Raw genomic sequence first — 11,094 nt, forward strand, 5'->3', positions numbered from 1 at the left:
AGAGAAGAATTCATGTCAGTGCTTGAAACCAAGTTTACATCTCATCCTCATGCAGATGACTTTCTCTTGGTGTCCAAAACAATCCCCTGGGTCCCCACGCAGCAGGGTCCCATCTCGTTTCCCAGAGGCAGTTTATTTCTTCCCTCAAATAGAGGTTAGGAGGCTCGAAGAGCAGCAGACACCGTGCGAATCGCCTTGCTGGCTCCCCGCTTACCTGGAGTCATTTAATTTCACCCTTCGCTGTACCGAGCAGTGGCTGGACAGTGCTGGGTCTCAGGTTGGACACTTGTTGGGGTGGCTTTGGTTTTTTCCTAGCCATTTCCGTGCATTTGGGGGCAATCAAAGAGGTTTGATGTGAACTCCACGGCCGAGACGGAGCCAGTGAAGCAGGTGGCAAGCCTGTGTTCATTGCAGGGAGGAAAAAAACCTGCAGACCAAACTGAAAGGCTTTTAATTAAACCAAAAGATTAGATCAACGAAGTATTACAACAGGTGGTTAAATCCTGCGGCTAAACAGCCCGTGCTTTGTTCTCCGAGTCTGATGCATGAAGAGAAACTTTCTACAGGGCAAACAAGGGATCCTGAATACGTGGCATTAAAAGTTTATTACTGGTAACACAGCAAAATTGGCACCTGCGTTTCACAGGGAGAAAGCAGAGACATGTAAATGCACGGCTTACATTGACGGGGCCTCTTGAACGATGTCAAAAGTTTGCATTCCCATGGGATGGAAAGAGACTGATTTGGTTTGCTCCTTGCTGCGAGGAGCCGCTGGCACCCCTGTGCACCCAGGAGGTGCGTGCTGCTGGCCAGGGACACGGGGGGACGTGGGTCTGAGGCCGATGGGTTTCCCTGCGGTCTGCCCTTGGCTGGCGGCGGGGCCGGGCACAGCCATCCACCCCCCCCCCCGCTATCCCCTCTGTCTGTTAAATTAGTGTGAAGTGTTTTGCTCCTCACGGGCTGTGATATTTGCAAAGCACGTCGTTGGCAAGGGCTTCTGGGCAGTTCTGCAGCCCTGTTGGGGAAGAGGCAGGATGCGTTACCTGCTGCTGCTTACCCTGCTCCCGACCCCGCGAGGTGCTGCCAAACCACCTGCCAGAGGCGCCTTGTTCTTTGTGGACAAGCTACACCTGGATTTTCAGAACTGTTGAGCAACGTTTCACCCTCCTGATCTTGGACACTCAACCCCATATACCTGGAGGGAGATGATGGCGAGAAGCCATGTGCACCCAACGGTGCGTGCATCCAGTCTTTCAACATCCACGTAGGCACCCCCTGCAGCTCGTTGCTTTTTGAAGCTCAAGAGGAGAAGTCTCCTGGGTCGTGCTGGGCAACACGGCCTGCACGACAGGAGACACCCACGCGGGCCACCAGCCTGCTTCCCCTTGGTCGTGCCGGTAGGTTGGCACCCTCCCGCGGGACCTGTCTGGACCGCGTCCTCCCCGCTCTGGAGCTGCTGCAGGTCACCCCTGTGGCTCAGTGCACGGTACCTGCCGCGGCGAGCGCGGGCAGGGCGAGGGCAGGCGATCCGCGGGCTGTTGGCAGCTCCAGGGGATGAAGTCAGCGCCATGGGGACGTGCCCTCGCGGCAGCTGGGCGGCACAGACAAGCCCAAAGGCATTCCCAGCACCGCTTGTGAGTCCTCCTCCGGTGGTGCCTGAGCGTCAGGACGTAGGGAAACGGGGGCATGTCGTGCCTGCTCTCACAGCCGCAAATGGCTCCGGGAAAAAGAATCGCTAGTCAGAATTGTTAAAATTTTCCTTTGAATTAAGGCTGGAGGGGGAAAAAAAAGAAAAAAGACACCCACCGCTGAAGTGTTTGGTTGCTTTGCCCTACAGTCTGCATTCAACAGAATTTGGGGGAATGTCTGTCTTGAAAGACAACAACTTGAAAGCCCAACCCCAAACCCTCTTTACAATGTTCCAGAGGGAGGAATTGGATTAGCTATGGCTGCACACCGGGGAAAAAAAAGCAGAGCTCTCATCCGATGCTTTTAAAGCATCTTCTGAGCCACCATGTTAGGAGGCAGGTAAGTATGGCAGGTCCCCGAGGAGGGATGCCACTCTCCCATAGGACGGGTACCAGCAGGCACAGCCCCAGCTTGGAGCGGAGCTGCCGGAGCAGGAGCCCCGAGAAGCGGTGCCGTGCCGAGGCTCGGTGCCGCCTGCTATTTTTCACGGGATGAGGAAAGCGCTCTCGCCTGACCTGGGGGCTTCTTCCCCCTGGGAGAGGACAGATGGTCTCCCAGTGAAGGCGTGGGACTGGGAATCGGGAGCTCTGGATGCCTTTCCCGGCTACATCAGAAACGTGCTATGTGGCACCACCTACTTCTGTGCCCACGTTTCCTCCTCCTCCTTCCCTCTCACTCGCCACTTCTTCCAGACCTTTCACCTTGCTGCTCGAATGTTTTTTTTCTTTCACAGAGTGCTTTTCGCAGACTCGAAAGCCTCCCGGCATGCTGTCGCCAGTACCTGGACCAGACGCCCACTCCTGCCCAGGCTTCTTCCCCCTCCTCGCTCTTCCCATCAATCTCTCCCTTCCCTTCGCAGAGCTGCTGCCATTTGACGTCTCCCCCAGATACTGCCTGTGGCCAAAACTTCTCCTTGCTCTACTTTTGGAGCGTCGCTATCGGTTTTGCCGCAGGCGGTGCACTCGGAGGCACGGGCAATCGGGATGCCGAAGGCAGAGCCAGCAGTGGGCGCGGAGGGCGGTGGGCAGCGGGCAGGGTTGAGCCCCTGCTCAGGCAAGCCTGCTGGCGGGAGCATCCTGATATCGGTGGATGTGATTCACGGCGGAGCAGCCTGACTCAGCATATGGGTTTTCTGCTCTGGACTGAACAAAACCTTCAGAGCTGGGTACTGCTCGTCCTCTTGGAGGCATTTGTCCCCATTTGGCTCTGGGTTTTGCTGTAATTTGCTGCTTCAGGGTGATGCTCTCCATTTTTGGCTAGAAGCGTGTGCTTTGTGGAGCAGGCGCTGCCTAGCTAATAAGCTTAGGGCACAGTTTTTCACTCCCCAAAGGTGATCTGTGTGACATGACACTGTGCCTCCCCTTCCCAAGGGCTCCTCTCAAAGGCTTTGCTTTCCGTGCTCCATCCAGGCTGCGGCTGTCAATGTCAATTGATTTTTTAAGTGACTAATCGCAACATCTAGGTTATTTATTGCTGCCTCAAAAGGATGAGACGCCCACTCCAAAGCAAAAAACACCTACACGGTTTCTAAAGCCGGGTCCAGTCCGGGCTGCCCAGCATACGTTGCTGCTCCCGCTCACCCGGGGGACAGATCAGCGTGACGAGCCGTGGTTAGCAGTGCCAAAACGTTGGCGGCGTCAAACCCTTGAGCAGCATCCTTCGCGGTTGCTGCTCGCCGCCCAGCGCGAGCAGCGGGGCCCGTCTGAGACGGCGTTGGAGGCACGGCTGGCCTGCCGCAGCTGCTCCCGCCTGGGACGAGACTCGGGCTCGCTCCCGCTCCGAGCCGCGTTCACGTGGCTCACGTCCCTCGGGGAGCTCTGGCCCGGCAGCCCCAGCCCTTGAGGTCCCGTTCGGTCGGTTTCGACCTCGGGCGCACGCAGCGGTGACTCCACGTCTTCAAATCCCGGTGGAAGCCTCCCCTTGACAGACTGAGCGTAGCTCTGCCGGGGCACAGCAGCCGCGCAATTAATTCAGGTTTTTCCAACGGCGAAGCGTGGGGATGCAATAGATGCTGTAGTCCTTGTCTTCAGCGCGGCTTTTGGTGGGGTCCTACCTGGCAGTCTCATGAACAAGCTGGGAGGATGTCTTCTGGATGCAAACGCCCGGCGGGGCTGAAAACGCCAGAGATCCACACCCAAGTGGGAGTGTGCTTAGAGAGGAGACTAGAGGCATTTCCTAGGACCACCGATCCTTCCTCCAAAACACGAGGGTAAGGAAAACTGGCTCATCCAGTCTGCAGAGAAAAGCTGGGGATGAGGGAGAGGAGCGATGCCAGCAGGATAAGGGGATGCCAGCGTGTAAACCTTGAACCTACAGCTCGAAGCTTTGGTTTTTCAGGAGCGACCCAAAGGTGGGACGAGCCTGGCGGTGCTGAGGACGGGGTCTGATGCTGACGATGTCCCCACGTACCACGGAAAGGCACGTAGAGCGGAGCAGCTTGTGAAAGTGTGGCAGAGCAAAAGGTGAACCGCAGGACTGGTTGAAAATATCTCTACTTTTCATAACCCAACAACACGTCTTGCATGTAAATTAGGTGTCTGATGTGTTCCCACCACCATCAGCAGGATTTTTATCTGCCTGCGAGAGAGGGAGCTGGGTAAGAGCCTTGTGTTACTGAATAATCCTGCAAGAGAGGAGAATATAAGAACTAATTAAATTAAATCTTATTTAATACTTGGCTCAGGGTTAGGAAGGTAATAAAAGAAGAGAAACTGTTTCCTTGTTGTAATATGGTAGAGCGTTAATTAAAAAAAAAAAAAAAAGCCCCCAAATTGTTGTGATGCCAAGTTGCGTTAATATCCAGCTGTTGTGCTTTGCATCTGCTGAAGTGCTGGAACAGTCCTTTAAAATATATGGCTTTAAGTTTGCATAAATAGAAGCAACGATCAAGGCTGGGGCTGGCAAACAAAAGGGAAAGCAGAGATGCTCTACGGTACAGGGGCAGAAGATGGGGTTTCTCAAGGAGCTTTGCTCTCCAGAGGAAAACACAAACCTACCTCTGCCACTGCAGCCTCCAGCGAGGAACTGTTTCTGCACAGTGGAGGTGATGGGGCTTTTCCTTTCCCTATTCAGCAAAAGAGATGGCCAGTAAAGCTGATGAGAAAGCCAAGGGAATATTACTTCATCCCTAAACTTGTAATCTTATAACCTAAAAATTAAGGATTCTGAAATGTCTTTTGACCTTCTTAAAACTTTATTTTATGCAACTCATATAGAAATACTTTATTTTGATATTTTTATAGAAATATTTTTATTTATTTTGCTATTTTAATCTATAAATGTATCATAAATTTTAGGAAAATCTTAGGTTATTTATCTTGGGCCCTTCCTGATAAAACTGAAACGTGCCTTCGAAATATTCTGGATTCACTAAATCTGCCTCTTTTTTTTATTATTCTTTTTTTCCATGGAGATCTGCTGGTTCAGAAAGAATTCAGCAAATTCCTGTGATAACACGTTTGAAGATGATGTTTTGGAAAACCAGTAAGTGATACAGGTATAAAGCTCATCACATTTCAGGATTCTTATGAAATGTCACAAAGGAAAATAATCTATAGCTGCAGATTTAGAACAAACCCAAATATTTTCAGTTTTCCATAAAGTAGAATTTTGGAAAAATCTAATTGTTTTAGAATTTTGAGGAAAATCTGTTGGGGTGTCTCAAAATTTGGTTAGTGCGTGGGGATGTTTTGCCATTCCAACTGTTCATGTCATACCTGTGAAGGCGGGGCATTATGTGCCTTACAATTACTGAGACATCATAATATGACATAAGAGCTTCAATAATTTTTATTTTTTATTTTTTAATTAAGAGCAGTTTGGGCTTGATACTGACTAAGCTACCTTACCTTTGTTTCTAGATCAAAGTGGCTCCTGTTCGTGTTGTAACGAAACGGTTTGACAGCTTCACTAGGGCACAAACAGGAGCCACTTTGATCTAGAACAAAGAACAGATGTCTCAAATAGTACCAGATAACAGCTGCTCTTTGCGATTGTAATGGAAAATAAAACGAGAATATTTCAACTATTATTCTTGTCATAATATGACATGATACAATGACTACTTCTGACATGTAATTTAATAGGTAAAAATAATATTATTAGAAGGAAACTCCACAAAATAAGAATGATTTTTTTTTTTAACGGAGAATCCTTAATTTATAAAGTGGCAATTTTCATCGATACGCATGTTTCGTCAACAACCGAGTTCTGTTTCAAGTGCCTTTGTGATGGAAAACACTTCGTTTGACCAAAAATAAGGCTCTTGTTAGCTCGGAGGCCTCGGTGCTCAGCCGCCTGGGACGCAGGGATGCTCTTGCAGACGTGCTCTGTGTCAGGGGACAGTGTAAGAGCTTCACTCTGCTGGGACGAGGAGGGGGATGCCGACAAGCATTGAAAAGCGGGGAAGCTGCAGGATTTCTTCCCAAGAGAGACTTACTTGCTCAGACTTTTTCTGAAACTGCATGCAAACAGCCTTTGTGGTCTTAACTGATGACTTTGTGGTCTTACTTTGTGCCTCTGACTAAGGTCTCTCCCTGCTGAAGAAAGCTAGTGGAGGAGTGGAGGCTTCCTTAGCCCGCCGGAGCTGGGGTCTCGCTTTCCTCACTCCAAACCCAGCGACTCCAGGTTGCCAACAGCCGTGGCGTCGTGTGGCCACGACCCGTTGAACGTCCCCCCTCGTCCCCCGGCAGAGCCGCCGGGGCAGGCAGGGACCCGACGGGGCCCTTCCCCGTGCCCCGCGGCATCGCGCTCCTGCAGCCTCGCCACCGGCACGCTCGGAGGCGCAGCCAGGACCAGAGAGGCTTCCCGGGAATTGGGGAAGGAGCCAAAAGTCAGTCTGCTCCCAGCCAGCTGGTGAAGTTCGCTGAAACTTCAGGAGCTGTCAGTGGGGTTTCTGGCCAGCCTTAGCCTCAGGTGCTCCGGTGAGGAGCAGCAAATAAAACCTTAATTATTTTGTGTATGTAGATCGTCTCCCGAAACAGGCTTTTGGCAACCCTAATGGTTTTCTGCATGCCGGGGTGTAGCCAGGCACTAAAATAAGTCAGTCTGTAGGAGGGATGGGAGGTGGGAGATAGGGAAAACTCTTTTTATATTACTCCCCTTACTATATTAAGAGGCACCGTTCCCTTTCCTGGCTCGAGAAAAACCTCTCCCTTGCCTTGCAGACAGTCTCTTGTCCTGGTTTAACTGCTCAGAAACCAGGATTTAGAACTCCTCGCTCTCGGCATCGCCACCCGCATCCCTGTGGCCTGCAGGGACGTGAGGAGGTCTTAGCCAAGTCCGGCTGCCCGGTAAGGCCGTGGCGGTGCCGTTAGCTGACGCCGGGGTCTGGGGTCTGCCTCCTGTCCTGGCGTGGTGGCCGGTTGCAGACGGAGAGAATACGAGGAGCTGGGCGTTACAGGGAGGTCCTGCTCCTTCCAGAGAAGGGTCTGATGGCTGAGGGGCACCTCGGGCACTGGCATTGCTTCTTGCTTTTTTCACACCACCCCCACCCCCTTTTTTTCCTTTTTTTCCCCCTTGAAGCTCGCAGCTGGGTGTCGCGGGGGGTGAGGCTGCCGGGGGGTGGATAACTTTGGATGTACGTGTTTTAAATAATGGCGCCGAGCCCAGAGCTTTTTGGATGGGCGCCGCCTTAGTATTGTGGAAATCCAGGGAAATAAATAGCAAATAAGTGACTCTGCCCCGCAGTCTTTGCTCCTGGCTGGTTACTCCTTATAGGTGAACTTCATCCCGTAACGGCGACAGTTTGCAGCCCCTTCAAGCGCTCCTGTAAAGCCCATCCTTGGAAATGACTCAGGGAGACGTTCGACCTCCTCGGGTACGTAGAGGTGTACCTGCTCGGCTGACACGACTTCCCTACCTTGCTGGAAGCCTGGCGTGCTGCTGGCAGCCGCCGCGAGCGCGGAGGAACGGAGAGCAGGCTGTTTTCTTCCTGAAGTGAGTGGGAGCAGGCAGCGGGCGATGCTGCACCCCCGCTCCTCACGGCTGTTGTTTTCCGTCAGAGCGAGGGGGAAGAGAAGCAGACATCGCCAAAGCTGGATCGCACCAAACCGCTGTTTCTCCCCCCGTGCCCCCCCCCCCAGCCTAAACTCATCCCAATCCGTCACGCTGCTCAGAGCAGTAATTAATAAGCGTGCATTGTTCCCAAATAGAAAAGCTCAGGTGAAAAGAGGGGCAGGAACAGCGACAGCCCTGGGTGCCCGCACGGATCCCGGCACGTTTGGCATGGCCCCGCGGGGGCCCGGGACCCCTGGGCTCCTCACCACAGAGGGGCCGGGGGATGCTGGGTAACGTCCCCCCTTCAAAGCCATTCTGCCGAATGTAAAGATTTGTTGTCGTTTTTCCACAAAGCCTCGATATTGAGTTGCGGCGGAGGTGATGGTGCCTTTTATTTCACCGGGGTTTAGGATAAAAAGCAAGTCAGAGGCGTGATCCCACAGAGACATTATGCATATTTATTCACCCTACTCAGGAGCGGAGATGTTTGTGGGATGCAGCCTTAACATAGCATCTGAAATTACGCTGCTTGTCTAGATATTGCTATTAACATTTACCCATAACAATAGCATCGTCATTTCCACACAAATCTACTTCAACAGAGAAAACCCAGGGCAGAGGAGACCCTGTGGTAAAGACAGCCTAGCTTGTGAGCCAGTTGCTCCACCGGAGCCAAACTCTGCATCCCCCAAATGCTCTCCTTTCCATCAGTAGTGCAAAGGGAGTGAATTGTGAGGGTCAGGGGGTTCTGTGGTCCGGCCTCATACTGGGACGCAGCGGGGATCCTCGCCTCTGTATTTTTGGCAGGGGCAGGGATGTTGTACCGATGACCGGCCTGTGAGGAGGAGGAGGAGGGAGCAGGATGCTCCGAGGAGTGACAGCTCTTTGCTGGGGCTGCCTACTACGATACATCACACCTGGGGCCGGTAGACACCCAGTCCCTGTAAAATGATGGTAACTTCCAGGAGTGCAGGGAACACATCAAAGAGCTTCTGTCAAGACTAACTTGATAATAACAAATTAACTTTGTAAAATGGGGCTTTTCCAATGAGCTGATTCCTCAGTGGTGTTCAGAGACTTTTCCCCATTTACTTGCATTGTGCAAATGCTGATTTTTCTCAGGAAATCCAAGGCGTGTTTTATAGCCTAATATAGGGTTATATTGACTTTGAGTATTAATTCCAGAAATGATCCATTTCTGTGGTTGGAACAAAACCCCACCAATTTTCCACCATAGGGACCATGTTTACCTTGTGCTTCATATAAGAACAAGGCGTCCGGCAGAGCCTCCAATACTGGGAGACAACTGATCAGGTATTTTCCAACAGGCATGTTTCTACAGGTAGCAAGTAAGCCATTTGTTAGCCGTGACATCTATATAAGTGTCATCCTGTATTTTTTCCCTTTTTTTCCTCCTTCTTTCCCCAATCACTCACTTTTTCTTAAGCTCTTTAAAAAGAGCTCCCAATGCTACATGGAGCCCCAGCCTGACAGTGTGAATATTGAGTACATCCAAGATTTCTTCCTACAACATCAGGTATGCTTTGCGGATTAGACAGCAGAGTCCTCACCAGACGACTTTGCTATAAAGCCTTATGAAATCTGCTCTGACAGGGGCAGGCGATCCCCGCAGAGAGCCTGCTTACAGTGCTGCCTGACTTGTGATGCTCAGATTTATTTTTGGAGTGCTTGGAGTCTTGAACGTGTTAGGCTCTGAGATGCCATTTTGCTTTCTCCAAAAATAAATTTGCAGTCTTTGTGGTTGAGGGCAAAACCACCGAGTTTATATTTTTCCTTCCATTGTTAAATAGCAAAGAGAAGAACCATCCTTTAAAGCTATTCTTTCTATGTATTTCAAAGAAGAAAGACAAGGCACGAGGCCCTTTTGCTCTACAGGTCACCTTGGATTCCCATTTGCCATACCCACACCACCCTTTTCTTGCTTGGTGAGTGGAACCAAATACGTTCATTTTTTACCTTTTTTTTTTTTCTTTTACATTTAGCTCCCCAGCTGAAATCAAAGTGGTGGTGCTGGCACAGCTGGGAGAGGGACAGCAGCTGGCCCCTGTTCTCCAGGGCTGTTGCTAATTACATTTCCTCTGAGCAGGGTGGGAGGTAGTCTGTCCCTCTTTGGGCTTCCACCTAGGGTGTTTGCTAAAATTTCTTTTCCAAAAAGAAGGCAAAAAAAAAGCATATTTAAGCAGTCACTGCGTTTCAACCTGTTTTCTTCTTTGCTGCGTTGAGGAGTTTCCTTGGGAAGGATGGAGAAGGGAGGATGCAAGAGGATGGATGCTACCACACTGCCTAAGGCTTTGGTGAGATTAAAGCCTTCCTTGCTGTTACCGGCAGTTGTTAGCAGAAGGTAAAGGTGGGTGAGACTGGCTTTTGCTTTGCCTCTTGTGTGAGCATTGCTTGTTGTCAGCTTGTCCCCTGCGAGGCTGATCTTCGTGTCAGCAGGACACAGCAGTCCTGTAGTACCAATTCAGGCTCTGTTCGTGGCAGAGGGTACCCAACAAGGGGAGTCAAGTCGGTCTGCTGACCAAGCTAAAAAGCCACCTAATTCATTGTGGCCACAGTTGGGTCACGTATCACATCTCTAGGAGATGTTATGGGTTTCCTCGCTGTTGTAACTAGATGGGAAGTAAGAAGATACATGGCACTTAGGGACATGGTTTAGAGGTGGACTTGGCAGTGTTATGTTTACGGTTGGACTGAATGACCGTAAGGGTCTTTTCCAACCTAAACGATTCTATGATTCTAAGATAAATACGAAGTAGCATTCAGATATTAAAGAGGTGGGCTAATACCCCATAAGGTGTACGCTGCCACTGGGGTTTAATCTAAAGGACTGACTCTCAGGTGTGGCTATGCTCAGATTAATTGAGGTGTTTAATTTAGGAGTGTTTAATCAGGCTTACTGTAATCAGGTTTACTAGTGTTGGTGCAAAAACCTTTCTGGCTGCCTTCGTTTGTTTAAAAATGGGATTAATCGATGTCAATTAAATAGACTAGGACCACATTCAAGGTGAAATTAGCTGTTCTCAAGATAAATAAATGTTCAAGAAAGGGTCCGGGCTGGTTTAAGAGTCAGTGGCTGGGGGAACACGGAGAGCTGGTGGTGGAGGGAAACCTCTAAGCCCTGTCCCTGCACTGGGTGTCTGTGGGCTGCCTCCCCTCTGCGGAGCGATGCTGTGGCTCTTATGGCATGGTGCTTCCCAACAAGCCTATTTTCACTCCCCCAAATTGATTTAATTCCCGCCACAAGCGGTGCCAGCCGTGCCTGCACTTATGCGCCCGCGTTGTTAAAGGCTACATTGATTGGATTTTTGCACGCTGTACTGACGTTGTTTCTTGACACACAGCTTTCTCCCTGTGCTGTAGTGAGTAGGAACAAATGTTCCCCCGTTC

This window comes from Buteo buteo, chromosome 5 (genome assembly GCF_964188355.1).
Source record: "Buteo buteo chromosome 5, bButBut1.hap1.1, whole genome shotgun sequence".
NCBI classification, from domain to species: Eukaryota; Metazoa; Chordata; class Aves; order Accipitriformes; family Accipitridae; genus Buteo; species Buteo buteo.